This window comes from Thermobia domestica, chromosome 8, assembly GCF_964235325.1.
Source record: "Thermobia domestica chromosome 8, izTheDome1.hap1.1, whole genome shotgun sequence".
Lineage (NCBI taxonomy): Eukaryota > Metazoa > Arthropoda > Insecta > Zygentoma > Lepismatidae > Thermobia > Thermobia domestica.
The window spans coordinates 103,813,579-103,840,652 of record NC_137461.1 but is presented as its reverse complement, the minus strand read 5'-3'; the positions used below and the strand labels follow the sequence as shown (position 1 = coordinate 103,840,652).

Sequence of the window (27,074 nt, the reverse complement as noted above, 5' to 3'; positions counted from 1 at the left end):
ATATTTAGTGACGGAAGTGAACACGTGACATAAAAGCAAGAATAGGAAGAGAATAGAAGCGTTTACGGAGAAGAAAAAAGCTACTAAATGAATCTTTCAATAAAGAATAAAGAACTAAGGGAAAAGGATTAATTGAATGCTTTGTTTTAAGCATTAAAATCTGCGGAAAAGAACGATATCTTTTGGAGACAAAATTGACAAACTGGGCTGACATAGATCAGTGGTAGAACGCTCACTTTTGATATTGGAGATTCCTGGTTCGATCCCTACCCTCGCCAAGTGGACAACACACAGTGTGTTGGTTTTTCTCAGAGTCCTCCTGTCCCCTCCTACACTGAGAAAAATCCGTTCTCCGGACAGCGGTATATTGTGCAAATATACGGTATCCTCTTGCTTACTATAGAAATCAATACGGAGCATACGTTATCCGTATGATACATAGGCACTGCCGTTTGATGTTACATCATGCCGTTGCAGGATGTATGACATCTAACAGTTTTCCGTATATCACATGTATATACTTATGTTACCTTCGTCAGCTATATGCTATATACGTCCATTTGTATGTGAGATCCTGACCGCCTACATTGTTTCATACAGAAAGTACGTATAGATGGAACACTTATACAGAAAGTATTATAAAACATGCGTTTTCAGTTATACGTCTGGTGTACGTTAAGTCCAAAAACTACAGGAATTACGCATGTAACCTATCTTTTTAAGTATGCCACCTACAATTTTTTTTCTCAGTGTACTTATTTCATTCCACCGTAGTCATTATCCATTTTATTACCTAATTATTATCGTCCTTACCCTCGAAGTATACACTGAGAAAAATCCGTTCTCCGAACAGCGATATATTGTACAAATATACGGAATCCTCTTGCTTACTACAGAGGAATCCTCAGTACGGAGAATACGTTATCCGTATACTACATAGGCACTGCCCTTAGATGTTACATCATGCCGTTGCAGGATGTCTGATATCTAACAGTCTTCCTTATATTACATGTATGCTATCTTCGTCAGCTATATGTTATATACGTCCGTTTGTATGTGAGACCTTGACCGCCTATGTTGTTTCATACGGAAAGTACGTACAGGTGGAGTAATTATACAGAAAATGTTATAAAACATACGTTTTCAGTTATTCACTTGCTGTACGTTAAGTCCAAAAACTGCACGATTTACAAATGTAACATACGATGTTAGGTACGCCACATATATTTTTTCTTAGTGTAGTCTCGAGTTTGGAACGTTAAACTTAAAACAAGTGACGAGAGTTTTGAAATGAAAGAGAATAGAGGGAATTAGCGGGATCGAAGAGGAAAATCAGATTGAGAGTGTTGGAACGAGTAGAGGAAAAATGAAAAATATCAGATGTAATTAAAAAGAAGAAAATTAGTTAGAAAATTATTTTAGAAGAATATCTATGCTAAAAAAAAGTGATAAAACTTTCGGTGGAAGGAAAAATAAGTAGGGGAAAATCTACAGTTGATGGAGGATATATTAAAATGAACACTTCCCACGTAGTGGTTAATTGAAGAACTAAGAAGTTAACTGAGAACCACAGTGCCTGAAGGACTCTTGATTTGTGACTTGTAGCCTCATAATAATAATAAACTAACTATGACAATAATAATCTACTGATTCGAATTTGTTAAAATTTTTGATGTGATCATCTTCAAGAACTATATGATATTTCGTCAAATAAGAATCAAATTTTTGCACATTGGTTATATCCAAATTAGTTTCTTTATCATTTCAACTCCCTCGTGGCTATGTGGACAGCGTACGCATCTTTGGCGCGGGGGACAAGGGTTCGATTACCAGCGGGAGCTCATGTGATTCGGAACTTACATTAAGCTGTAGGTCTGTGTCTCGTATAGCCTTGCTGCTGAGCGGGACGCTAAACTCAAAATCAACTCAAGTCTGTATATTTGAATATTTTTTCATTTGTCTCCATATTTGGGCCTGCTATTACATTACATCTTTCGCTCAGTTCAACAGAACTATTTTTCCACAAGAATAAGGCCAGGATAGTACCTTTAAGTGTAGTCTTGGCAGATTTATGAAATTGATAACGAAATAAATATTAATTTACTCATAAGGTTCAACTTTCGGAAGAAATATATATAGGGTGTTCGGAAACTACATCGACAAACTTTGAGAAATGATTCGTCACAGGAAAATATCAAGAAAGAAAGAAAAAAAAACAAAGTGGTTCACAAATTTATTTCGCAGCTAATGTCCAGTATTAGATTATCAGGGCATCTGTTATGTAAAGGGGTCTTAACTTGAAAAGGAAATTTCGGATCAAAATCTGATAAAAGAGCATTCATTTTTTAAGCTATAATTTCCGATACATATATAAAACGATAGAAAAAAACATACTTTACTTACCTATTTTGCCGTTGGCAACGTCACTTAGTAGTACACACAGGAAAAAGAACACTACGCTCATGATGTTAACCTGGAATAAAAAATATAAGACATTGCATTAGTACAATCTTGAATTTTCACGTAGCTAAATAATTAAAGTTCTAACCTTCGTAGCGAGAAATATGAATTCGATTTACTGTGAGAGTTTAAGAGTAGTTTAGATCCTATATTAAGATATAGAGACTGAGCCGAAAGCCCATTTAAATAGGAAATTTGTTATCTTATCCTTTCTTATTAGATTGACATTAAGTACCTATGGTAGCTCTGTAAATACTAGTTTTTAATATAATGTTATTGGGAAGGAAAGAAGGAATGGTCAATACAAGGTAGGATAACGAAATTTAAAACTTTATACCAAAATTGGATAATCAATATACTTGTGGGTAAGTTTTTTTTTTACAAAAGAACACTTACAGTGTTTTTGACACTTCTGAATCAAGATAACCTTTATTAGAGTTTTAGTACGAGAAGTTGGGTAAGTGAAAACAACGGAAGACACTATCAAATCGTTGGTGCGTTTTCCGCATTAATTACCTGATTCAGAGATATGAGATTCTGATGTTGTCATTTCGAACTGGAATCTCTGTGACACCACATATTGGTGCTCCTGCTCTCAGTAAATCACATAAAGAGAACAAAGAGCAGAGATAAAATATGGATTTGAAAACAGTAGTTGATGACACACACACACACACACAAAATACAATCGTACCCATGGTTTCGCAGATACTCGACCTATAGGTCCATGATCATTTGTAGACTGGCAACACTTGTTAATTACGTTCAACTACTTTCTTCTCTGGTATCCGTGGTCTGCTTTGTCGTTTTTGCAATTGTAAAACTTTATCCTACGTTATACTTCGGGTACCTGAAAATTGTTTCAGTTAGGAATTATTTTATTTTCTGAAAACGTAACAGTTGCAATATTTACTCGTAATATAATAGGAGAAATCACAAGCAACAAATGGAAATAGGACTCACTCTACCCTTAGAAGTATCTGAAGAAGGGTATGAGTTTGGTATACATTGTTGTTCAATAAATGAAGTGATAGCTATTCAGGTGATAGAGCAGCCACGTTTTTGCAAATATCCCCGCGCTTAAGAACATCATAATACTTGAATTGTGGCAGATTGCCATCAGAAATGCGACTTTCCTATGCACTATAGTAAGCAAACCGAAAGTTGCGTCAAAAGCAACAGAAGACCATGAATACTAAGAAAGAAAATTATATTATTTACGGGGAATTCTCGGATAATATGCTTTATGGTGGGACTACTATGCCAAAATTGGAGTGACCATCTTAAACATAGATGAAATCCCCGTATTTAAGATGGCGGCACACTTCACAAGGTGAAAACAATAAAATTATATTGTGTCATGCGTCACCGTCTTAAATAAGAGTCTTTTACCTATATTTAAGGAGGACAGTACCGCCCGAGCACGTGGTATTCTAGTCTTGGCATGGTAATCCCACCAGAAACCATAATATCATTGAATTACTCGTAAATTCTAGGGTTTATTTTCTTAGTGAGGATGCCGAGCTGCCACAATTTTCACTACCGCCTGATTTGAACGCCATGGTCTGAACAGATACGAACGTAGATACGTAGATACGTACTTTGTGCTACGTAGAAGACTCTTTAGACCCACCATCTAATTACATGTTTTATAAAGTTTTGATGATGAAGCTGCAAGTACGTATGCAAAGAATCTTTAGTATAAGCTCAATAATAATTTTAAGCAGTTTAGTTTATCAAAAACTCATTTAATATAACTACTCTGTCTGTCCGTGTGTCCGTGGATCAGCATCCATTTTGGCCGAAGTGTACAGTCAAAAGTTGTGAATAGAGTTTGTTGATAGAGGTGATCGATCCATCCAACAGATAGCAACATATAGACAATCGAGAAGTCAGCAGTAGTAGGGGCCCGCGTATATCTCGCCGAGTCAGCAAAATTTTTTGTGACGTCATAGGTCAAAGGTCAATGACCTTGGCCCGGGGTCAATGACCTAGGGGTACCTAGGACCACCCCCTCTAAATTTTGGCAGGGGTACCTTGGCCCACCCCTAAATTTTGGCAGGGGTACATAGGACCACCCCCCCTTAAATTTTGGAAATTGCCAAATTTAAAAATTTGGTGTGGTAGCCTAGGACAACAGTATGTACCTCTATCAGTATTGGGGGTCTATGTCGTTCCCTTTCATGGGTAAAAAATTGCCAAAAATTTAAATTTCCGGGGTTTTTGACCTAATTTATCCCCTTTGATGAGGTATTATTACCCTATATGGTTATATGGGCGTATACAGGGGTCCATTACCTTTCATAAGACATGGGTATATTAATGCACCCTTTGAAAAATTTGGGAGGGGGTACGTTGGCCCACCCCTTAAATTTTGGAAATTGCCCAATTTAAACATTGGGTATTATAGTACAGGACCCTAATATGTATCATGATAAATTTGGGTGGTCCACCTCATTTCCTTCTAGGGGTACACAATTGCCAAAATATAAACGTAAGCAATACGTTATACCACGTGTTTGGTTTCGACCTAAGTTATCCCTTTGATGAGGTGTTATTACCCTATATGGTTATATGGTCGTATACAGGAGTCCATTACCTTTCATAAGACATGGGAATATTAATGCACCCCTTGAAAAATTTGGGAGGGGTACCTTGGCCCACCCCTTCATTTTTAGAAATTGCCCAATTTAAACATTTGGTATTATAGTATAGAACGCTAATATGGATCACTATAAATTTGGGTGGTCCACCTCGTTCCCTTTTAGGGGTACAAAATTGCCAAAATATAAACGTAAGCAATACGTTATACAACGTGTTTGGTTTTCGGCCTAATTTATCCCTTTGATGAGGTGTTATTACCCTATATGGTTATATGGGCGTATACAGGGGTCCATTACCTTTCATAAGACATGTGTATATTAATGCACCCCTTTAAAAATTTGGGAGGGGTACCTTGGCCCACCCCTTCATTTTTAGAAATTGCCCAATTTAAACATTTGGTATTATAGTATAGAACGCTAATATGGATCACTATAAATTTGGGTGGTCCACCTCGTTCCCTTTTAGGGGTACAAAATTGCCAAATTTTAGTACAACCACGTGTTTGGTTTTTAACCTAATTTATCTCCTTGGATGAGGTCCTATTACCTTATATGGTTATATGGTCATGTATAGGTGTTTATTCCCTATCATAAGACATAGGTACATTGGTGCACCCCTTTAAATTTTTAGGAGGGGGTACCCTGGCCCACCCCTTCAATTTCAGAAATTCTCCAATTTAAGCATTTGGTATTATAGTACAGGACCTCATTATGTATCATGATAAATTTGGATGGTCCATCTCGTTCCCTTTCATGGGTACGAAATTGCCAAATTTAGGTACAACCACGTGTTTGGTTTTTGATTTAATTTATTCCCTTGGATGAGGTCCTATTACCTTATATGGTTATATGGTCATGTATAGGGGTCCATTTCCTATCATAAGACATAGGTACATTTTTGCACGCCTTTAAATTTTGGGAGAGGTACCTTCGCCCACCCCTTTAATTTGGGAAATTGTTCAATTTAAACATTTGGTATTACAGTATAGGACCCTAATATGGATCACTATAAATTTGGGTGGTCCACCTCGTTCCCTTTTTAGGGGTACAAAATTGCCAAAATATAAACGTAAGCAATACGTTGTACCACGTGTTTGGTTTTTGACCTAATTTATCTCCTTGAATGAGGTCCTATTACCTTATATGGTTATATTGTAATGTATAGGTGTTCATTTCCTATCATAAGACATAGGTACATTGGTGCATCCCTTTCAATATTAGGAGAGGTACGTACCTTGGCCCGCCCCTTAAATTTTGGAATTTTTTTGATTTAAGCATTCGGTATTATAGTACAGGACCTTAATATGTATCATGATAAATTTGGATGGTCCACATCGTCCACTTTCATGGGTACGAAATTGCCAAAATATAAACGTAAGCAATACGTTGTACCAAGTGTTTGACATTTTGACCCAATTTATCTCTTGGATGAGGTCCTATTACCTTATATGTTTATATGGTTATGTATAGGGGTCTATTCCCTATCATAAGACATAGGTACATTTGTGCACCCCTTTAAAATTTGTTAGGGGTACCTTGGCCCATTCCTTAAATTTTAGAAATTGCTCATTTTATATATTTGGTATTATAGTACTGGACCCTAACATGTATTATGATAAATTTGGGTGGTTTACCTCGTTTCTCTTTCATGGGTACATGTTATATGGGTATGTACAGAGGTTTATTACCTTTATATGTTTATGTTCCCTTTTAAATTTGGGGAATTATCAAATAACAAAATTCGGTAAACCTTTTTCTAGGACCCATTGTAGATGTTGGTGTTCCTCTTATGGCCAAATATTCAAAATTTAAAGGTTATTGACCGGCTTTATTATTGAATAAGTACAGGATTTATTACTTTTTCATAACACACAGGTGTATTTGTGTACCAATCTTAAATTTTGGGAGGGGTACATTTCTTATTGTCATATCAATAATTGGTAATGGTTCTTTGGGTAAATCATTGTGAAATATGAGTATGATCACGTAATCAGTTATTGACCTATGATGGAATTAGGAGTCCAGGACATTGGAACATTGAAACTTTGTAGGATAATTTGAGAATTGCGTTATTGGTTTTGATTATTCCCGCCAAATATAAACGTAAGCAAGACGTTGTACCACGTGATTGTCCTTGATGAGGTAGTGTACAGGGATTCATTTCCTTTGTTGTGGTACTTCTTAAGTTTGAGTACACACACACTTCTAGAAAACAGTTGGTTCTACTCAGGTAAACAATTGACGGACATTATTAACATTATTGAACATATAATGATATGATTAACTCTAAGACTTAGGTATATCAAGAGAAGTATTCTTTAAATTTGGGAATGGTGATAAACAGAATTTTAACATAAGGTGCGAAATTTGAAACAATACATTGAACTGTAGTCACAGCTCATAGTCTAAGATCATTGGTGGTGATTGATTTGAAATCTGATAGCTAACCTTATTGAATCTTATGACTCATAGACGAAAGGCAATACATGCTACAACACTGGCAAAGTTATTGTTAATGCAATTTGATTGGTTGATCACTATCTTTCCTGCAATCTGATTGGTTGATCACTATCTTTCGTGCAATCTGATTGGTTGATGATTTTCAAATCTTTGCTGTATTCAGTTTTAAGTTTTGTTTAACATTTAAAAATCTTGGTTTCGTTCAACATTTTGCACTCACTGATAAATATGATCAAAACCGTTTATTTGTTAATCGAATAGTTAAAAACCGGATAAAGTTTGACGGTTAACCGTGAAACGTAAAATTTTTTTAGTTTGAAATTTTTTTGCTTGGAATTTTTTGTTTAAAAATTTTTTCGTTTCCAAATTTTTTTGTTTCAAAATTTTGTTTGAGATATTTTCGTTTGAAATTTTTTTCGTTTGAAATTTTTTGTTTGAAAATTTTTGTTCGAAAATTTTGTTTAAAATTTTTTGTTTAAAATTTTTCGTTTCCAAATTTTTTGTTTGAAATTTTTTGTTTCAAAATTTTGTTTGAAATTTTTTTCGCTTCAAAATTTTGTTTGAATTTTTTTCGTTTGAAATTTTTTGTTTGAATTTTTTTTCGTTTCAAAATTTTGTTTCAAAGATTTTTGTTCTAATTTTTGTTTCAAAGTTTGAGTTGACATTTTTTAAAAGTTTGTGCACTTATTAGTAAAGAACTGGAACTGTTTAGAACAAAAACCTTTGACAACATTGTGGTGCAATAGTACACGTCAGAACCTGGGGTTGTACTTGAAATGAAAAAACACAATTCATTGAAATGGATCATTTTATTACACTCCACATACATCCATACCAGATAGTGGTTCTGGATATTGTCGATACAATGTATTTTGAACTTCTTGCACTAGTTTGTCTTTAGCGTATAATTTTAATTCCAGTTGAAGTCTTTTAAGGTCTAATGCAATATCAATTGGTGGAAACTCAATGTCCATTTGATCACAAATAAACTGTTTATCAATACAGGTATGCACCCACGAACGATGTTGACAACCATCACAATATCTAGATACATGTTGTACAATATGCATAACACATTTTTCAAAATAGTACTTTTTCAGGAATATACTAGTTTTGTTGCACACTTCCACTGCATGTTTAACACACTGAAATACGCTGATAAATTTGTTCCATTCCGTTTGTGTTAGATACACCATGTTGCGAGGGACATGGAATGTACTCTTTTTACGTAACAGCACCATCTTCTCTTCGAGGACTGTACGCAGCACCACTTCATGATTTGAGCCTAATGATTTGACTATGGTCACATTTAGCTCATCATGAAAATAATCGTTCATTTGGTCGATTCGTGAACATAATATTTGCCATTCTTCACAGGTCAGTTGTACACCAAATTGTTCTGCTTTGCCCAATCGAATCATTGGTTCAAATGTTCTACCACTGATACCAATCATCACATGTTTTGTTTGAAATATATTTATTGGATAATAGCTTGCGAAGATGAACTCTTTATCGTTAGAAGTACACATCTTTCCTCCTTAAACGCACTTGCTCAAATGATTTCGTGGGATGACACTGTATTTGCTGGTTTATAGTTATTGCTGACGTCATTGGTAAGGAATGTGCTGACGTTTGAATTCATGATTTCATCACAGTTGCTGACGTCATGCCGACCAACCAAATTCATACAACTATGTCTGACGTCAAAGGAATGTGCTGACGTTTGAATTCATGATTTCATCACAATGGCTGAAGAATCTGGCTGTGTACTAAATTCAAGTTGATGACTTCGACCCAAGAATCCTTTGTAACATAAAGATACAGATCCAGTATTTAAGAAACGCAGCAGTTCTTCTTGTTTTGATGCCTCCATGGGTAAATATCTTGCTGGTAAAATTATATTCTTATCATTTCCAAGTTTCACTACGATTCTTAATCCAAACTTTGTAGGGATCATTTGGCTAGCTAAGATTCTATAAGGTACATTCTGTTGTAAATCAGTAATCTTGGTAAATGATTTCATCACATCACGTGTGTTTAGAAACTGCAGACAAGTAGCCATGATGACGTTATCATGAATACTAACTCGAACGATACTTATATATGATGCAAAACTGATGACGTTGCATTATCATGTTCTGACGTGTACTATTGCACCACAATGTTGCCAGATGTTTTTGTTCTAAACAGTTCCGGCTAGTGCATACCTGTATTGATAAACAGTTTATTTGTGATCAAATGGACATTGAGTTTCCATCAATTGATATTGCAATAGATCTTAAAAGCCTTCAACTGGAATTAAAATTATACGCTAAAGACAAACTAGTGGAAGAAGTTCAAAATACATTGTATCGACAATATCCAAATCCTTTATCTGGTATTGATGTGTGTGATTAACCAGTGCAGTGTAATAAAATGATCCATTTCAATGATTTGTTTTTTCATTTCAAGTACAACCCCATGTTCTGACGTGTACTATTGCATCATAATAAACAGTGTTACCAGAGGTTTTTGTTTTAAACAGTTCCGGTTCTTTACTAATGAGTGCACAAACTTTTAAAAATGTCGAACCAAACTTTGAAACAAAAATTTCGAGAACAAAAATTTTCAAACAAAAATTTTCAAACGAAAAAAATTTCAAACAAAATTTTGAAACGAAAAATTTCAAAACAAAAAATTTTCAAACAAAAAATTTTGAAACAAAAATTTCAAACGAAAAAATTTCAAAAATTTTGAAACAAAAATTTCAAAACAAAAAATTTCAAACAAAAAATTTGGAAACGAAAAATTTCAAACAAAAATTTTTTAAACAAAACTTTCGAAACAAATTTTTCAAACTAAAAATTTCAAACCAAAATTTCAAACAAAAAAAAAATTGAAACAAAAATTTTCAAACTAAAAATATCAAACGAAAAAATGTCAAACCAAAGTTCCAAACAAAAATTTCAAAAACTTTTTAAATGTTAAACAAAACAAAACTGAATACAGCAAAGATTTGAAAATCAGCAACCAATCAGATTGCACGAAAGATAGTGATCAGCCAATCAGATTGCACGACAGATAGTGATCAACCAATCAAATTGCATCAACAATAACTTTGTCAGTGTTGTAGCATGTATTCCCTTATGACTATGAGTCATAAGAATCAATAAGGTTAGCTATGTATCCCTGTACACTACCTCATCAAGGACAATCACGTGGTACAACGTCTTGCTTACGTTTATATTTGGCTGTAATAATCAATACCAATGACGCATTCTCAAATTATCCTTCAAAGTTTAAATGTGCCAATGTCCTGGACTCCTAATCCTATCATAGGTCAATAACTGATCACGTGATCATAATGATTTACCCAAAGAACAATTATCAACTATTGATATGACAATAAGAAATGTACCCCTCCCGAATTTAAGATTGGTACACAAATACACCTGTGTCTTATGAAAAAGTAATAAATTCTGTAGTTATTCAATAATAAAGCCGATCAATAACCTTTAAATTTTGAATATTTGGCCATAAGAGGAACACCAATGGGTCCTAGAAAACGTTTACCAAATTATGTTATTTGATAATTCCCAAATTTAAAAGAGAACATAAACATATAGAGGTAATAAACCATATAACGTGCTAAATAGGAGTCAATAACCTCCGAAATTTGTTTTTGGTAGTTCTTTACCCATGAAAGGGAACGATGTGGACCATCCAAATTTATAGTGGTACATATTGAAGACCTGTACGAAGATACCAAATGCTTATATTAAACAATTTCTAAAACTGAGTGGATGAGTCAAGATACCCCTCCCGGTGCATCAATGTACTCATGTCTTATGATAGGTAATGAACCTATATACATGACCATATGACCATATACGGTATAAGACCGCATCAAACGGAATAAATTGGGCCAAAAACCAAACACGTGATACAACATATTGCTTATGTTTATATTTTGGCATTTTTTTTTTTTACACATGAAAGGGAACAAGGTGGACCAACCAAATTTATCATGATACATATTGAGGTCATGTACTATGATAGGGAATGCTTAAATTGAAAAATTTCCAAAATTTAAGGGATTGGCTATGGTACCCATCCCGGGGTGCATCAATGTACCTATGTCTTATGATAGAAAATGGACCCCTATACATGACCATATAATCATATTAGGTAATAGGACCTCATCCAAGTGAATAAATTAGGTCAAAAACGAAACACGTGGTTGTACTAAAATTTTGGCAATTTCGTACCCATGAAAGGGAACGAGATGGACCACCCAAATTTATAGTAATATATATTAGTGTCTTATACTATTATACCAAATGTTTAAATTGGGCAATTTCCAAAATTTAAAGGGGTGGGCCAAGGTACCCCTCCCGGGGTGCACAAATGTACCTATGTCTTATAATAGGGAATGGACCAATATACATAACCATATAATCATATAAGGTAATAGGACCTCATCCAAGGGGATAAATTGAGCCAAAACAAACACGTGGTTGTACTAAAATTTGGCAATTTCGTACCCATGAAAGGGAACGAGGTGAACCAACCAAATTTATAGTAATCTCTATTAGGGTCCTATACTATAATACCAAATGTTTAAATTGAGCAATTTCCAAAATTAAAGGGAGTGGGCCAAGGTACCCCTCCCGGGGGTGCACAAATGTACCTATGTCTTATGATAGGAAATTGACCCCTATATATGACGATATAACCATATAAGGTAATAGGACCTCATCCAAGGGAATAAATTAGGTCAAAAACGAAACATGTGGTTGTACTAAAAATTTGGCAATTTTGTACCCATGAAAGGGAACGAGGTGGACCACCCAAATTTATAGTAATATATATTAGTGTCTTATACTATTATACCAAATGTTTAAATTGGGCAATTTCCAAAATTTAAAGGGGTGGGCCAAGGTACCCCTCCCGGGGTGCACAAATGTACCTATGTCTTATAATAGGGAATGGACCAATATACATAACCATATAATCATATAAGGTAATAGGACCTCATCCAAGGGGATAAATTGAGCCAAAACAAACACGTGGTTGTACTAAAATTTGGCAATTTCGTACCCATGAAAGGGAACGAGGTGAACCAACCAAATTTATAGTAATCTCTATTAGGGTCCTATACTATAATACCAAATGTTTAAATTGAGCAATTTCCAAAATTAAAGGGAGTGGGCCAAGGTACCCCTCCCGGGGGTGCACAAATGTACCTATGTCTTATGATAGGAAATTGACCCCTATATATGACCATATAATCATATTAGGTAATAGGACCTCATCCAAGTGAATAAATTAGGTCAAAAACGAAACACGTGGTTGTACTAAAATTTTGGCAATTTCGTACCCATGAAAGGGAACGAGATGGACCACCCAAATTTATAGTAATATATATTAGTGTCTTATACTATTATACCAAATGTTTAAATTGGGCGATTTCCAAAATTTAAAGGGGTGGGCCAAGGTACCCCTCCCGGGGTGCACAAATGTACCTATGTCTTATAATAGGGAATGGACCAATATACATAACCATATAATCATATAAGGTAATAGGACCTCATCCAAGGGGATAAATTGAGCCAAAACAAACACGTGGTTGTACTAAAATTTGGCAATTTCGTACCCATGAAAGGGAACGAGGTGAACCAACCAAATTTATAGTAATCTCTATTAGGGTCCTATACTATAATACCAAATGTTTAAATTGAGCAATTTCCAAAATTAAAGGGAGTGGGCCAAGGTACCCCTCCCGGGGGTGCACAAATGTACCTATGTCTTATGATAGGAAATTGACCCCTATATATGACGATATAACCATATAAGGTAATAGGACCTCATCCAAGGGAATAAATTAGGTCAAAAACGAAACATGTGGTTGTACTAAAAATTTGGCAATTTTGTACCCATGAAAGGGAACGAGGTGGACCAAAAAAATTATAGTAATATATATTAGGGTCCTATACTATTATACCAAATGTGTAAAATAGGCAATTTCTAAAATTTAAGGGGTGGACCAAGGTACCCCTCCCGGGGGTGCACAAATGTACCTATGTCTTATGATAGGAAATAGACCCCTATACATAACCATATAACCATATAAGGTAATAGGACCTCATCCAAAGAAATAAAATGGGCCAAAAGAACAAACACGTGGTACAACGTATTGCTTACGTTTATATTTTGGCAATTTTGTACCCTAGAAGGGAACGAGGTGGACCACCCAAATTTATTATAATACATGTTAGGGTCCAGTACTATAATACCAAATATATAAAATGAGCAATTTCCAAATTTTAAGGGGTGGGCCAAAGTACCCCTCCCAAATTTTTAAAGGGGTGCACAAATATACCCATATCTTATGAAAGGTAATGGACCCCTATACATGACCATATAACTATATAGGATAATAACACCTCATCAAAGGGGATAAAATCGACCAAAAACCAAACACGTGGTACATCGTAATGCTTACGTTTATATTTGGCAATTTTGTACCCCTAAAAGGGAACGAGGTGGACCATCCAAATTTATCATGATACATATTAGGGTCCTGTACTATAATACCCAATGTTTAAATTGGGCAATTTCCAAAATTTAAGGGTGGGCCAAGGTACCCCGCCCAAATTTTTCAAGGGGTGCATTAATATACCCATGTATTATGAAAGGGAATGGACCCATGTATACGCCCATATAACTATATAAGATAATAGGACCTCATCCAAGGAGATAAATTAGGCCGAAAACCAAACACGTTGTATAACGTATTACTTACGTTTATATTTTTGGCAATTTTGTACCCCTAGAAGGAAATGAGGTGGACCACCCAAATTTATCATGATACATATTAGGGTCCTGTACTATAATACCCAATGTTTAAATTGGGCAATTTCCAAAATTTAAGGGGTGGGCCAAGGTACCCCTCCCAAATTTTTCAAAGGGTGCATTAATATACCCATGTCTTATGAAAGGTAATGGACCCCTGTATACGCCCATATAACCATATAGGGTAATAACACCTCATCCAAGGGGATAAATTAGGTCAAAAACCTCCGAAATTTGAATTTTTGGCAATTTTTTACCCATGAAAGGGAACGACATAGACCCCCAATACTGATAGAGGTACATACTGTGGTCCTAGGCTACCACACCAAATTTTTAGATTTGGCAATTTCCAAAATTTAAGGGGGGTGGTCCTATGTACCCCTGCCAAAATTTAGGGGGTGGGCCAAGGTACCCCTGCCAAAATTTAGAGGGGATGGTCCTAGGTACCCCTAGGTCATTGACCCCTGGCCAAGGTCATTGACCTTTGACCTATGACGTCACAAAAATTTTTGCTGACTCAGTTGCATATACGCGGACCACTACTACTTCAGCCCTCGCGTATTCCTATGAAAGTAGTTACGAATACCACCCGTACTTGGTAGACTATCTATAATGCTTAGGAGATTAGGGATTAGTATAATACTCAGGAGCCAAAAATACTAATCTGTCCATGAAATACAAATCTAAAACGAAATTGAATGAGTTTGCAACCGGCAATTCTAAAGATTTAACTATTTTCTGTATTCAAATATTCATTCACGTTAAAGTATAATTGATTTAATTTAAGATAAAATGTCAAAATTAAGCCTAGGTTTGATAAATATTTATCTTCTTAAGAAGTTTTTGTTTGCCAAAAACCAAATCAAACTACTTCGCGTATTCTGTGACACTGCTACTTACAAGGAATGGACATGAACCTGTCATCCGGACATTCGAATCATACCTAGTCCATTTGATAAACCTAACAAAGATATGTTCATGCACATGCACCAAGGACAACGGAGTAAGTCCCTGGGGCCATTAACTCTGTTGATATAGAGAAAATCGTAGACTCGCAGTGAAATAGCTATTACATCAATACTGTTCATTAAAAAGTCATGGTGTATAATTCATTCTCTTCAGCATGAAACAAGCTTTCCAGATGTGCTATGTATTGGGGGTCTGTAACGTACTAGAACAGAAAAAATGGTAGAATATCAGGAAAATTCCCTTCGGAAATCCCTCCTATTAACTTTGGATTCCTGTGGGGCGGCCCTGGATAAAAGCATACAATCCAAAGGGGATAAGAAACGTGTGTACTTTGATATACACATTTTTTATCTCCTGTAGTATTTTTCAAGATAAATTTGGATTGTGTGCTTTTACCCGAGGCCACTCCAGAGAGTCCAAAGTTGATGGAACGGATTTCTGGAGGGAATTTTCCCGACATTCTCTCAATTTTCCCTGTTCAGGTACGTTATGGGCCCAATATATAGCACTTCTGGAAATCTTGTTTCATGCTGAAGAGAATGAACTATAAACCATGGCTTTCCAATGAACAGTGTTGATGCAATAGCTATTTCACGTCGAGTCTACGATTTTCTTTGTATTAAAGGGTTAAAGGGCCCCAGGGACTTACTTCGTTGTCCATGGCACCTAATCTTTCTGCATGAACATATTTTTATGTTTATCGAATGGACTAGGTTTGATTCGAATGTCCGAATGACAGATTCATGTCCGTTCTTTGTTAGAAAATACAAACATTTTCAAGATATAATTTATTTATAAACGTATATGATTAAGTTATATTCTTCGTAATTTATTTATAACCGAGAATGTATGAATATCAGTAAATTGAGTGTATTTTCTTCACCTTTATGCTTTCTCAATAAAACTATACTTGTTTAACAGAGAAATGATTGATGTAGCATAAAAACTTGATCTTACACTTCATCTGTATTCTTTCGCTTCTAAAAACATTCTAGTTTTTATTTTTTTTTCTGAAAATATAGGTGGAAGTTAGAAGTCTGCACGGCCGGAATTTTTACCCGGTCCCGGCCCGTGAATTTATAATGTAAGGCCCGATCCGAATCCGAAATATGTTTTAGTAATTAGGCCCGAACCCGGCTAGAGCTCATGTGATAATAAAGTGAGCCTGAAATAAGCCAATACATTTGTTCTTTGTGCTTGGATGTTTCTGGAACACACGAAGTTTCTTCCATACCTCAACTGATGAGTAGGTGCACTTAACCAAGATGAATCCAGGTTCAGTAGCCGATACTCTGACAGCAGTCATCTTCCGCATTTTCACCATGCTGCTAGTTTCATTCACTGTGTCTTTGAATAACACTTTGGAAATGGGTTGTACATTTTTCATATTAGATGGCATGCAAATTACATGAAATGGATCCTGCACTCTAGCTCTTCCAACAAGATTGTACCACAAGATCGTTCAGACCTGTACATATGACTTGTTTTCCTGATTTGTCTCGATAACCACAAAATCAGTATCACACGGCATAAAGGTATGGCTTGAAACCAGGTAGTAGTAACATATTTCTTCAAACTTGTGTGAATGAAACAGAATGTAATACAACAAGAAAATGGTATTTTTCTTTTTTCTTTTTCTTTTTTTCTTTTTGTCCAAAGCAGCAGTCCGAAAAGAAACATAGTTCTATCTTGTGTAAAACATGGCCCGGATTCAGAAAAAAATCCAGCAAGTAGGATTCGATTTCAGGTGAACCACGGGGTGCTACTGAATTGATGGGTCATCCGCCGTACAGTCTTGATTTGGCACCCAGTGATTTCTTCTTGTTCCCGAATGTCAAGAGTAAATTGCGTGACAACGGTTTTCGTTGGCCTAAGAAGCCGTTGATGCGTTCAAAAACAATATTATGGAGGTGTCTTAAGAAGATTGGAAAAATGCTTTGATAAATGGTTCGAACGAATGCAAAAGTGTGTTGATCATAAAGGAGAATAAAACAATAAATCAATTTTCAATGACAAATTACTGTTTTTTCATTGTTAGGCTCAAAATATAAATAGTGGCCCTCGTAGATGAACATTTGCATGAAATGTGAAAGATAATTTAAAGGAACCTAATATACACATGGATTTAACCTGTATATACGTTGTAATTCTACTGTAAATTGGGTATGCTATTGTCAAGTAACAGCAAACATGATTTAATTCGGCTAACCCACTCCAATGTATTTCAGAAAAAGAAAAGCAATATGTAGGTTGATACCTACTTTTGTTGGCGACTAACCATATTGCTTTTGAATATATGATTAGCATACGGGCCTTTGGTGCAGTAGACCCCGGTTTAATTTCCGCGGGATCACAAGTGGTTTGAATTCTATGTTAAGTTATACTGTAGGTTCACGCCTTATATAGTACCGCTACTGAAAAGATCAGTAAACTCTAATCAATGTACGATAAGCTCTTTTGATATATGTGGTTCCAGATTCGGTTTCAGATAATAATATGTTGGGTAATTATTTCCTTTTGTCTCCTATAGCCTATATGTTATATGATCGTTACCGGTACCTACGTTCAGTTTCTGATCTTTTATACTAAAAAAATGATAGGACTGGATTGTTTATAATTTTTAGAAAATACATGTATCTGTTTGGGAAACATATTTTATAATATCTGATATGTTGACCATGTTGTTTAATTCGACACACCACATCACCCAAGAAAAGTAAATTACTAAAAACTACAATTTATATACAAGAATAGCATTACTGTGGTGGGTAAGGCATCTGCCTACCAACCAGTCGACACGGGTTCGACCCCTGGTGGGGGTGGAAAAGTTTTCTTGTTCTACTCTTGTTTCAATATGGCTCTGATGCTCATGCAGGTCTTTTAAAATGAGTCAACTTAGGAAAGTAAACGAAGTCAGAGCATAACTGAGTACAACTCTTCCACGGGTGCCGAACCCAAAAACGTTTGGAGCCTTCACCTCAGAACATAATCCCTTTAACGTTTCTCAGCAGGCACGTACCCAGAAATTTATGCTGGGGGGGTCCAATCTTTGGGGTCTATGTAGTATTGAACGGGTATTATTTTGCATTCGAGAGGACGATCAGCAATTGTAAAGCGTTTCCACCTTACTTTCAGAAAAAAATGATAGGACTGGATTGTTTTTTTATAAGGAAAAGAGTACAGATAAAGTATAAGATCAAATTATTTATTTAACAATCACCAGATACAGCTCAGAGGCCATTTTATACTGGATATCTAACAACAACAACAACAACAACAACAACAATGGAAAGACTTGGGAAGGTATCTTCCAGGGCCTGTTTTAGTAGGTACCATCCCGGCATTTGCCTGGTAGGACTGAGGGAAACCATGGAATACACCAGTCAGGATGGTCGGCAGCGGGAATCGAACCCACGATCTACCGAATGCGGAGCCAACGCTCTACCACTTGAGCTACTTCATGCATCATCAATCATTTCCCTGTTAAACAAGCGTCGTTTTATTGTGAAAGTATACAAATGTATGTTAAGTTAGGCTGTTTGGTAGGAGTATAGATTCAGTGGATGCCGCCTTGCTTTTCACTTATCTCAAAAGGAAAGTAAGTGGCCTTTACTTTCTTACAATGTATATATATATATATATATATATATATATATATATATATATATATATATATGTATATATAAAGTAAAGCTAATTGTGCTACAATCTTTTTTTAACATTCGTTTGTAATGGATAAGTACATAACATACTTCTCACCATATTTGGTAAGAACGTGAGTTTAAAAAAAAAAAACTACTTTGCTGCTCATTTGAAAGACGGACAAAATAATTCTCGGAAGAGTTCATTTCCTTCTATGGTTTCAAAAAAACAATTAACAAACAGGGCTGTTTCTATGCTTTGTTAAACGAAAGAATATCAAACAAGAGAAAAGAAAAGGGTAATGTTATCTGCCATAATAGAAATTAAGAAAACCAATTCATACAAAGTATATTTACACATTTTAAATTTTTATATTTCAGAAAGAGACAGTCAAAACCAATTCAAAAACTCCTCTTAATTACTGCAGGCTTCTATAGTTTAAATTCATTTGATTTTTATTTAAAAAAAAAAAGAGGAAGGGAAAAATGAATTCCACCTAACATTTGCTCCATGCTTTTATTTCTTGTACAAAGAAAGGTCTTTTTTATGCTTTGTAACTGAAATAGAAATAAAACATACGTATAAAAGCTTAATTCTTCATAACCCTACTCATTTCAACGCTTAGTTCTATTTATTACAAGAGAAGGGAGGCCCATTCATTGTTCCTATTCATTTCAAGAGTGACTCATTGGATATGAATGCATGTTCCTGTACACGATCTCACATCAAATGTAACTGAAATAAAGGCTTGTTCTCTCTCTCTCTCTCTTTGTTTTCTTTTCTTTTCTTTTTTTTTGAACTGGAAGCAACCAGGAAAGAAAAGAAAAATCTTACCGCCATACACCTACATGTTATGTGCAATTAAAACCTTACGAAGTCAAATATGCTAGTTGATGAACAACAGGGGCGTAGCGAGAAATTTTTCTTGGGAGGGGTCAAAGGTTTGGGGAAGGGTCCAATATTACAAGCCGCGATGTCTATGTAGAATTGAACGGATATTATTTTCACATGAAAAACGTGATAAGTAATTGTAAAATACCTCCACGTATATTTTCAAACAAAAATGACAGAACTAGTTTATATATATATATATATATATATATATATATATATATATATATATATATATATATATATATATATATATACATATATATATATATATATACACATATATATATATATACACATATATATACACATATATATATATATATATATATATATATATATATATATATATATATATATATATATATATATATATAAGAGAAAGAGTACAGTTGAAATGTTCATGTTCATCATTTCCTTGTTAAATAAGTATGGCTTTATCGAGAAAGTGTAGAAATGTAGGTTCAGTTACATGGGGAGTCATTTAGGGGGGACAGGAGGGGCAATTGCCCCCCAAGAGTTTGAGGAATACATACTTTAACCGATTGTCTACTAATATAGTAGTACAAAACGTGAAAATCTTATGTTGGAAATGCTCTTGTCCGCTCCCCCGAAGCGAAGTCTGAAATGACGCTCCTGTCAGTTACCAAATTTTGGGGGATCCGGACCCGGTGGGGCCTCCCATGGGTACGACCCCTGATTGTACAGCACAAGCCAAGGTGCCTGTTCTTCGCTAAGGGACAAACATTGTACTGGAACTGAGATACAACAGGACAATAACTTGCTGGCACGAAGTTCCGCTCTTTACCATCCCATTTGAATTCTTGCTCTTGTAGCCCAAAATTGTACGCTAAACTGCCAATATTTGCCATGTGATCTTAACTTTCTATCATTCAGTTTGAAACTTTCAGAAAAATGTCCCAATTTCACGCTCTGAAACTATTAAATACGCAAATAATAATGTAGATTTTTTTTTCAAGATTGTGTTTTAAGTATAGGAGGCTATTAAACGTAACTAATCATAAAATTGATTATATGCTAAATCTTTTACTTCCCTCTACTCTTTTATTTGGAAACAAATTTATTTGTGAGATAACAGATTTATCTCTTCTTATTTTGAAAAAAAAAATAAACCTTTAATATGTCTTATGCCATTATACGGTAAAAGTTTTGCTAACACCAGACAATTACTTAACTTTACTTTCTCATTGTGTTAAACTAAGCTGTCCTTTAACGGTCAGTCATAAATGGTAAACAGTCACACAACGCTTGACTTCTTTCTTTTTTTATTATTTGTTTCAAGTTTTAGAAGGGAGTAATACAGGGGAAAGTGAATTAGGTTTTTTTTTTCATTCTCGCTCCTTTTTCCAAACCCTTCGCTTGAACAACACTTGATGAACATGATGTCTAAAACGAAACAAAGAAACTATATATATATATATATATATATATATATATATATATATATATGAAACTCTTTGCAAAAGGGTAGGGGAAATTGAGGGATAGAACGGGGTAAATAAAAGCTGCGCTTCGTGACAATGTTTGCATTGGGCAAACACGCGAGCCCACACGCGCCTCCTGCACGAAAAACCAGCAACACGCAAAGGTATGGGATAGGAAGGTAGGTACAAAAACCCATCTATGCTACCTCTCTAAGCCATTGTTGATAGATCTGGCTACATTGAGATATGAGGTGCTGCTAAAGACTGACGATCCAGGGGTACTAGAGGTTACGTGCAGACAGCGGAGGGATACCAGAAGAATTAAAATAAAGAACCTTTGCACTATTTGATGGCAGAGATTAATCTCTCTCCTAACCACATAATCTCCCTAGCATGTGCTTATTAATGCTATAAACAAATAAACGTGAAAGAGAAATCCAAAATAGACTGAAAAATGAAATTGAGGAAAGAAGAAAAATATGGGATAGAATATAGAGAAGTTCAAAACAAAACACCTTTAATGATGAAAAATACAAAAATACTAGTGTTAAAGATATTCTTTCTTGCGTATAACATAACAAAGAGGCTCACATCAAATAGATATTAATTGAGTTATCAGAATGGTAAGTTTACCATATTTACAGAGCGTAGGATTAGGACATTTCTCTAAACCGTTTCAATTGAATGATAGGAGGTTAAGAGCACATGGCAATTATTGACAATTTACTTTAGGGTGAAACTTGGGCTAGAAGCGAAAAATTTAAAGTGGGCCAGGATACACTGAAACCTCGTTTCGGCAAATCAGTATCCTGTCAAAATTAAGTTTGTCTGTGACATTTGTCTCTTACTGGCCTCGCGTAGCGTAGTTTCTACCACTCTCTCCTTTGGTACGAGCGATCCCGAGTTCGATTCCCGCTGGGGATACTCGATCGAAAAAGTGTAAAAGCTTTTCCAGGGTAACTATCCTGAGTGAGTGTTCCTCATTTCCACCATACAAATGACAGGATGGTACCTGACATTCAGGTCCCAGGCCGCTTCCTTCCTTCTCTTTCCTCGGATAGTGTGATCGCCAAGGGGCGTCACCCTTCTTATGTAACGGCCTAACCATAGATGCCGAAGGCCAAGAAATCTAAAAACCCAAAATCTAAAATTTGTCTCTTAATTACATTTGTACATATCTTTTAGTTTATTATTATTATTGTTATTAGTTTATCTATCAGACCACTATTAATCAGTGAGGCTTACTTAAAAAGGATACCGTGACATGTGCTCCAAACAATCTTTTGTCTGTAGTTTTCATTTAACTTTGAGAAGTATTGTTGAAACGTATAAATATAATAAACAATGTCTTATTTTCTAATTCTTTTGATTTTCTTTATCATCACCACATATAAGAATGCCCGCAGAATTGTCTCCAAAGGGAAGGGAGCAAAAGATAGATTTCAAGGTAATAAACAATCAACACATAAGCACCGTCTCGACTACACACCTTTTGATGAATGCTTGTACAGCGGGGGACACTTCTAAATGGTACACCTTAGCCGTAAATCTCCATATGGCTGTACCATTTAGAAGTGTCCCCCGCTGTACATAATGCATCATACAAGTTATTTACGCACATATATATATTTACTAACTTCAATAAATAAACTATAGTATTTAATATAAATACGAGGAATGATCAGAGAATAAGGTTACAAAGCCTGCAATGAAACATGTATAGATTATTTCATATAACCAATACAGCCCACAGATAGTACTACGTTAGGCTTTTTTCGACATAGTATTCATTTCAGTCGAGGAAGTTGTCGCATCGTGGGATAAGTTTGAAGATTCCCTCCTAGTAAAAATCCTGTTCTTGTGTGTTGAGCCACGTTGTAACGAAATGTTCCACCTCCTTGTCTGAAACAAATCAACGGCCTCCTTGGTGCTCCTTCAAGTGAGGGAACAGATGAAAGTCTGTTGGAACAAGGTCCGAGTTGTAGGGAGAGTGGTCGATGATGTCCCAGCTGTTGATGTCATGCTGTGCTCCTTGTAGGTGACGTTTTCTCTACCAACCTCAAACTTTCGACACCATTCTGCGACAAGCTGGCGAGACATTACAGTCTCTCCGTGAACCTCTACCAGTTGCCGGTGAATTTCAGCCGTGGTTGCATGTTTCGCCAACAGAAATCGAATAACTGAGTTGACTTCTTCGCGAGAACAGTTTTCCAAACGAGTCACAATTTGTGTTTATCTATAACTAGTGCTATACGTGGTGGATGGCTGAAGTTCCTATAACAGGCGAAACTCCCGAAGTCTCGAACTTGTAACCTTAGTTTCTTATTCCCCCTCGTATTTTAAGAACTATAGTGTGTGAGACCAAATTAGTACATTTTTACATGTATTTTCAAGATCTGCATACTTTTCGAAAATCCAGGGGTCACATGTCCCCTTTTTCCCTATTCCCACTGTGGGTCTCCATGATCACAGAGTACTTACCGTGCTATTGTTTATAAAAATATATTAATACTTTTAGAGAGAATACGTATATGAGATTATTTCAGTTATACGTGTTAGCAATGAATAATAATTTTTGTAAGAAAAGTAACAGTCAGTAAAATTAAAGGTAAAAGTAAACTTAAAAGAAGGTTTAAGAAGAAATAGAGACACTTTCGCGTACCTTCTTCAGTTGTAAAAAAATGGGACTAGTTAAAAAAGGACTCTCCCGATTAAATCAGGAAGTCTGGTAGCCTTAGGAAGTGGGTAATATAGAATTTACCACTAAATTCTTGGTTGACTTGTTAGTATATCTTTAGCCATATATCATTTGCCACGAAATGTCGAAGCTCTCAAGCTCAGCCCTCTGGCTTGGTAATTAACTGGAAACACTTGTGAGCACAAACAATATAAATGGATAGCATACCAGAGCTTGAGTCCCAGTAAATTCGAGCCTTATGCAGTTTAAATAGCGCGCGCACTAGCGAGTGCGAGCCCCATTAACGTTGAAGAACCCAATCATTTGGCAAAGCGTAAGTCCAATGACGTAAGTAGCTTAAGATCAACATTGCGCGTGCCTCATTGGGTATATATCGATTCGGAGCTCAAGGGAGTGCTAGTTTGAGTTTGAGTTAGGATGAGTATCATTGCAATTAGTAAGCTCGTGCCCTGGCAAACTTGATTCAATTCTAATTGCAAAATTGCTATTTGAGGGCTACATTGGGTGAGGCATACAGTGTAAAGTGGCATTCGAAGGTCACCACACCAGAAATTGAGAGCCGAACCTCTTGCACCAAAGATACGCGCGTTAACATCTAGACCAGCGTTTCCCAACCGGTGTGCCGCGGCACACTGGTGTGCCGTGAATGGGCCGCTGGTGTGCCGCGAGGAACAGAAACAAAATTATTGATTTTATAGCAATCAAATTGCAAAACGCAGGGAAAAATGTATATTTGTGTTTCACATTACTATGAAACTCTACTATGAATCTACAATTTTAAGTTTCATAACGGGTTACTATTCTCTATATTTCGAATGTTGAAAAAAGTATTTGTTATTGTTATGACCATTATTGCTTCTTTATTGTTGCAGACTATTTCGTAACTTGAAAATTTAAAATATCATTCAATCTTTTCGACAAATTACCTACATTTGTGTTTTAAAAGTAAAAGAGATTTGTTTGTTCGTTCGTTATTTAGTGATGTTCCTTCTTAGTAGAAGGTTGGATCCAATTTTTAAAAAGAAAGCGTATTTTTAAAAACCTGAGTCCAATATTTCATTGCAATTGTTTTCTATTTTTAAATTAGAATGAAAAATAAGCATAACGATTTACCACGGAGAAAAAAACAGTGATCGAGCTTTCTTCTCTATGAGAAGGAGATCAATAATCACAGAAAAATGCCACTGTGTTTTATATTTACAAATAATAATATCAATAAGTGTGCCGCGAGAATCCAAGTAACACCCGTAGTGTGCCGCAAGTTGAAAAAGGTTGGGAAACGCTGATCTAGACCAACGATTTAAGTTGCTACTAAGATCTTCTATGTATACTATCCTTACCTCCCAATTTGTCCTTCCATCTGAAGGCTCTAATCTTTAGTTATCTACGCGTAAATATGATAATTATTAGAATCACATAGGAAAGGAACTAGTAACCCTACCCCTGATATAACATCTTAATTTGAACAAGTGATATATATATATATATATATATATATATATATATATATATATATATATATGTAGATTACAAGCACGGCCCTTATTATAGACAGGTCAATAACGCAAACAAAAGCCAGGGAGGACATTTCCACACTTAAACAATTTTTGCATGCATGTAGAAGTCACTCAAGTCTCCTATATATTTTAATTTTCTCAGGTATTCATTTTGAAAATGCTGGGTGAGCTCTTGATCCATATTGATACGAGAGTAGGGCTTTCAGATTTTCAGACTTAAAAATTGGGACACTGTATAAAAATTTACACAAGAATCCGGGATTACGCCATAAAAATTTACAGTATAGCCATAAGTATGTATTTTTTGCTAATGTATCAATTAATTACCTAATAGTTGTATACTTACCATAAGAGAGTGACAGAGAGGAAATTGTGGATTATTTCTATTTGTTGATTATTATAGATGCTTAATAAGACTGTATTTTTAACCGACTTTTAGAAAAGGGGGGTTTCATTCAAAGTGTTACCGAGCGAAGTAGCTCATGTGGTAGAGCGTTAGCTTCGCACTCGATAGGTCGTGGGTCAGATTCCAACCATCCTGACTGGTGTTTCCAGGGTTTTCTTGAGTTCTACCAGACAAAGGTCAGGATGGTACCTACTAAACAGGCCCTGGCCGATACCTTCCCAAATCCGTTCCATTGTTATTGTTGTTGTTACATATCCAGTGTAAAATGGCCTCTGAGCTGTATCTGGTGATTGTTAAATAAATAAATAAATAAATAAATATGTGTATTCTGGGTATATTCGTTTAAATTTCAATATACGGTGTAGTTGCACAAATTATTATTATTATTATTATTATTATTATTATTATTATTATTATTATTATTATTATTATAATTAAAAGAATATAGCTTCCTAGTTGTCCCACATACATCTCTACGACCTAAAGGTAACCTTTGTAGCTGGACTATGAAACATTTCAACGACTGATAGATTAATTACTGCAAATATGATTATAGGCAACCAAATATGATTTAGAGTCATTGTGGTTGCATAATAACACAGCGGTTGTACTTCATTTTCTTTTTCCATTTTCACAGTATATTTCACTCTCTCCGTTGTTTGTAACATTAAAAAAAAAAGTGTTTACGTGTATGAAGTCGGTTAATATTTTTTAAAGGAAACAGTTATATAATTATATAAATATTGATCGAGCCTTTTAGGAAACCAAACGGTACATTTAAAATTTTTGAACATTTTTTGGGAGGACAGACAACATAAATTCCGGACGTTTAAAAGTCCTCTACGAGGGTAAAACTAGAAACAAAATACGACTTCACGGGGTTTGAACATGGATGTCACGGGGTTTGAATTGGTAAGTACAGTATATGCGTTACTCAGTACATTAGAACGACCTACTAACTGATAAACATTAAGAAAAGAAAGGAACAAACCAATGGTATGCAGGAAACAACGTCAAGTTGTGAAGATCAGAAAACAGAAAGTACGACAAACGACTAGTTTTCTGTATCTACGTAATATTATTAACGAAGATCTAATATGTGAATATAACATAATAGAAACGGCAGAAGAAACTTTTAGGAATGAAAAA

At 35.4% G+C, this 27,074-nt stretch overlaps 1 long non-coding RNA gene across 1 annotated transcript in view; it reads right to left on the bottom strand.

Annotated features, from left to right (window-relative positions):
- Window positions 1-2,402: 2,402 nt before the first annotated feature.
- LOC145691797 (uncharacterized) overlaps window positions 2,403-27,074 on the bottom strand; it is an 802,568-nt gene continuing 777,896 nt past the window's right edge. Inside the window, exon 3 of the long non-coding RNA XR_014132548.1 lies at window positions 2,403-2,473. This is a non-coding gene — a long non-coding RNA (uncharacterized LOC145691797). The remainder of the gene's footprint in view (window positions 2,474-27,074) is intronic.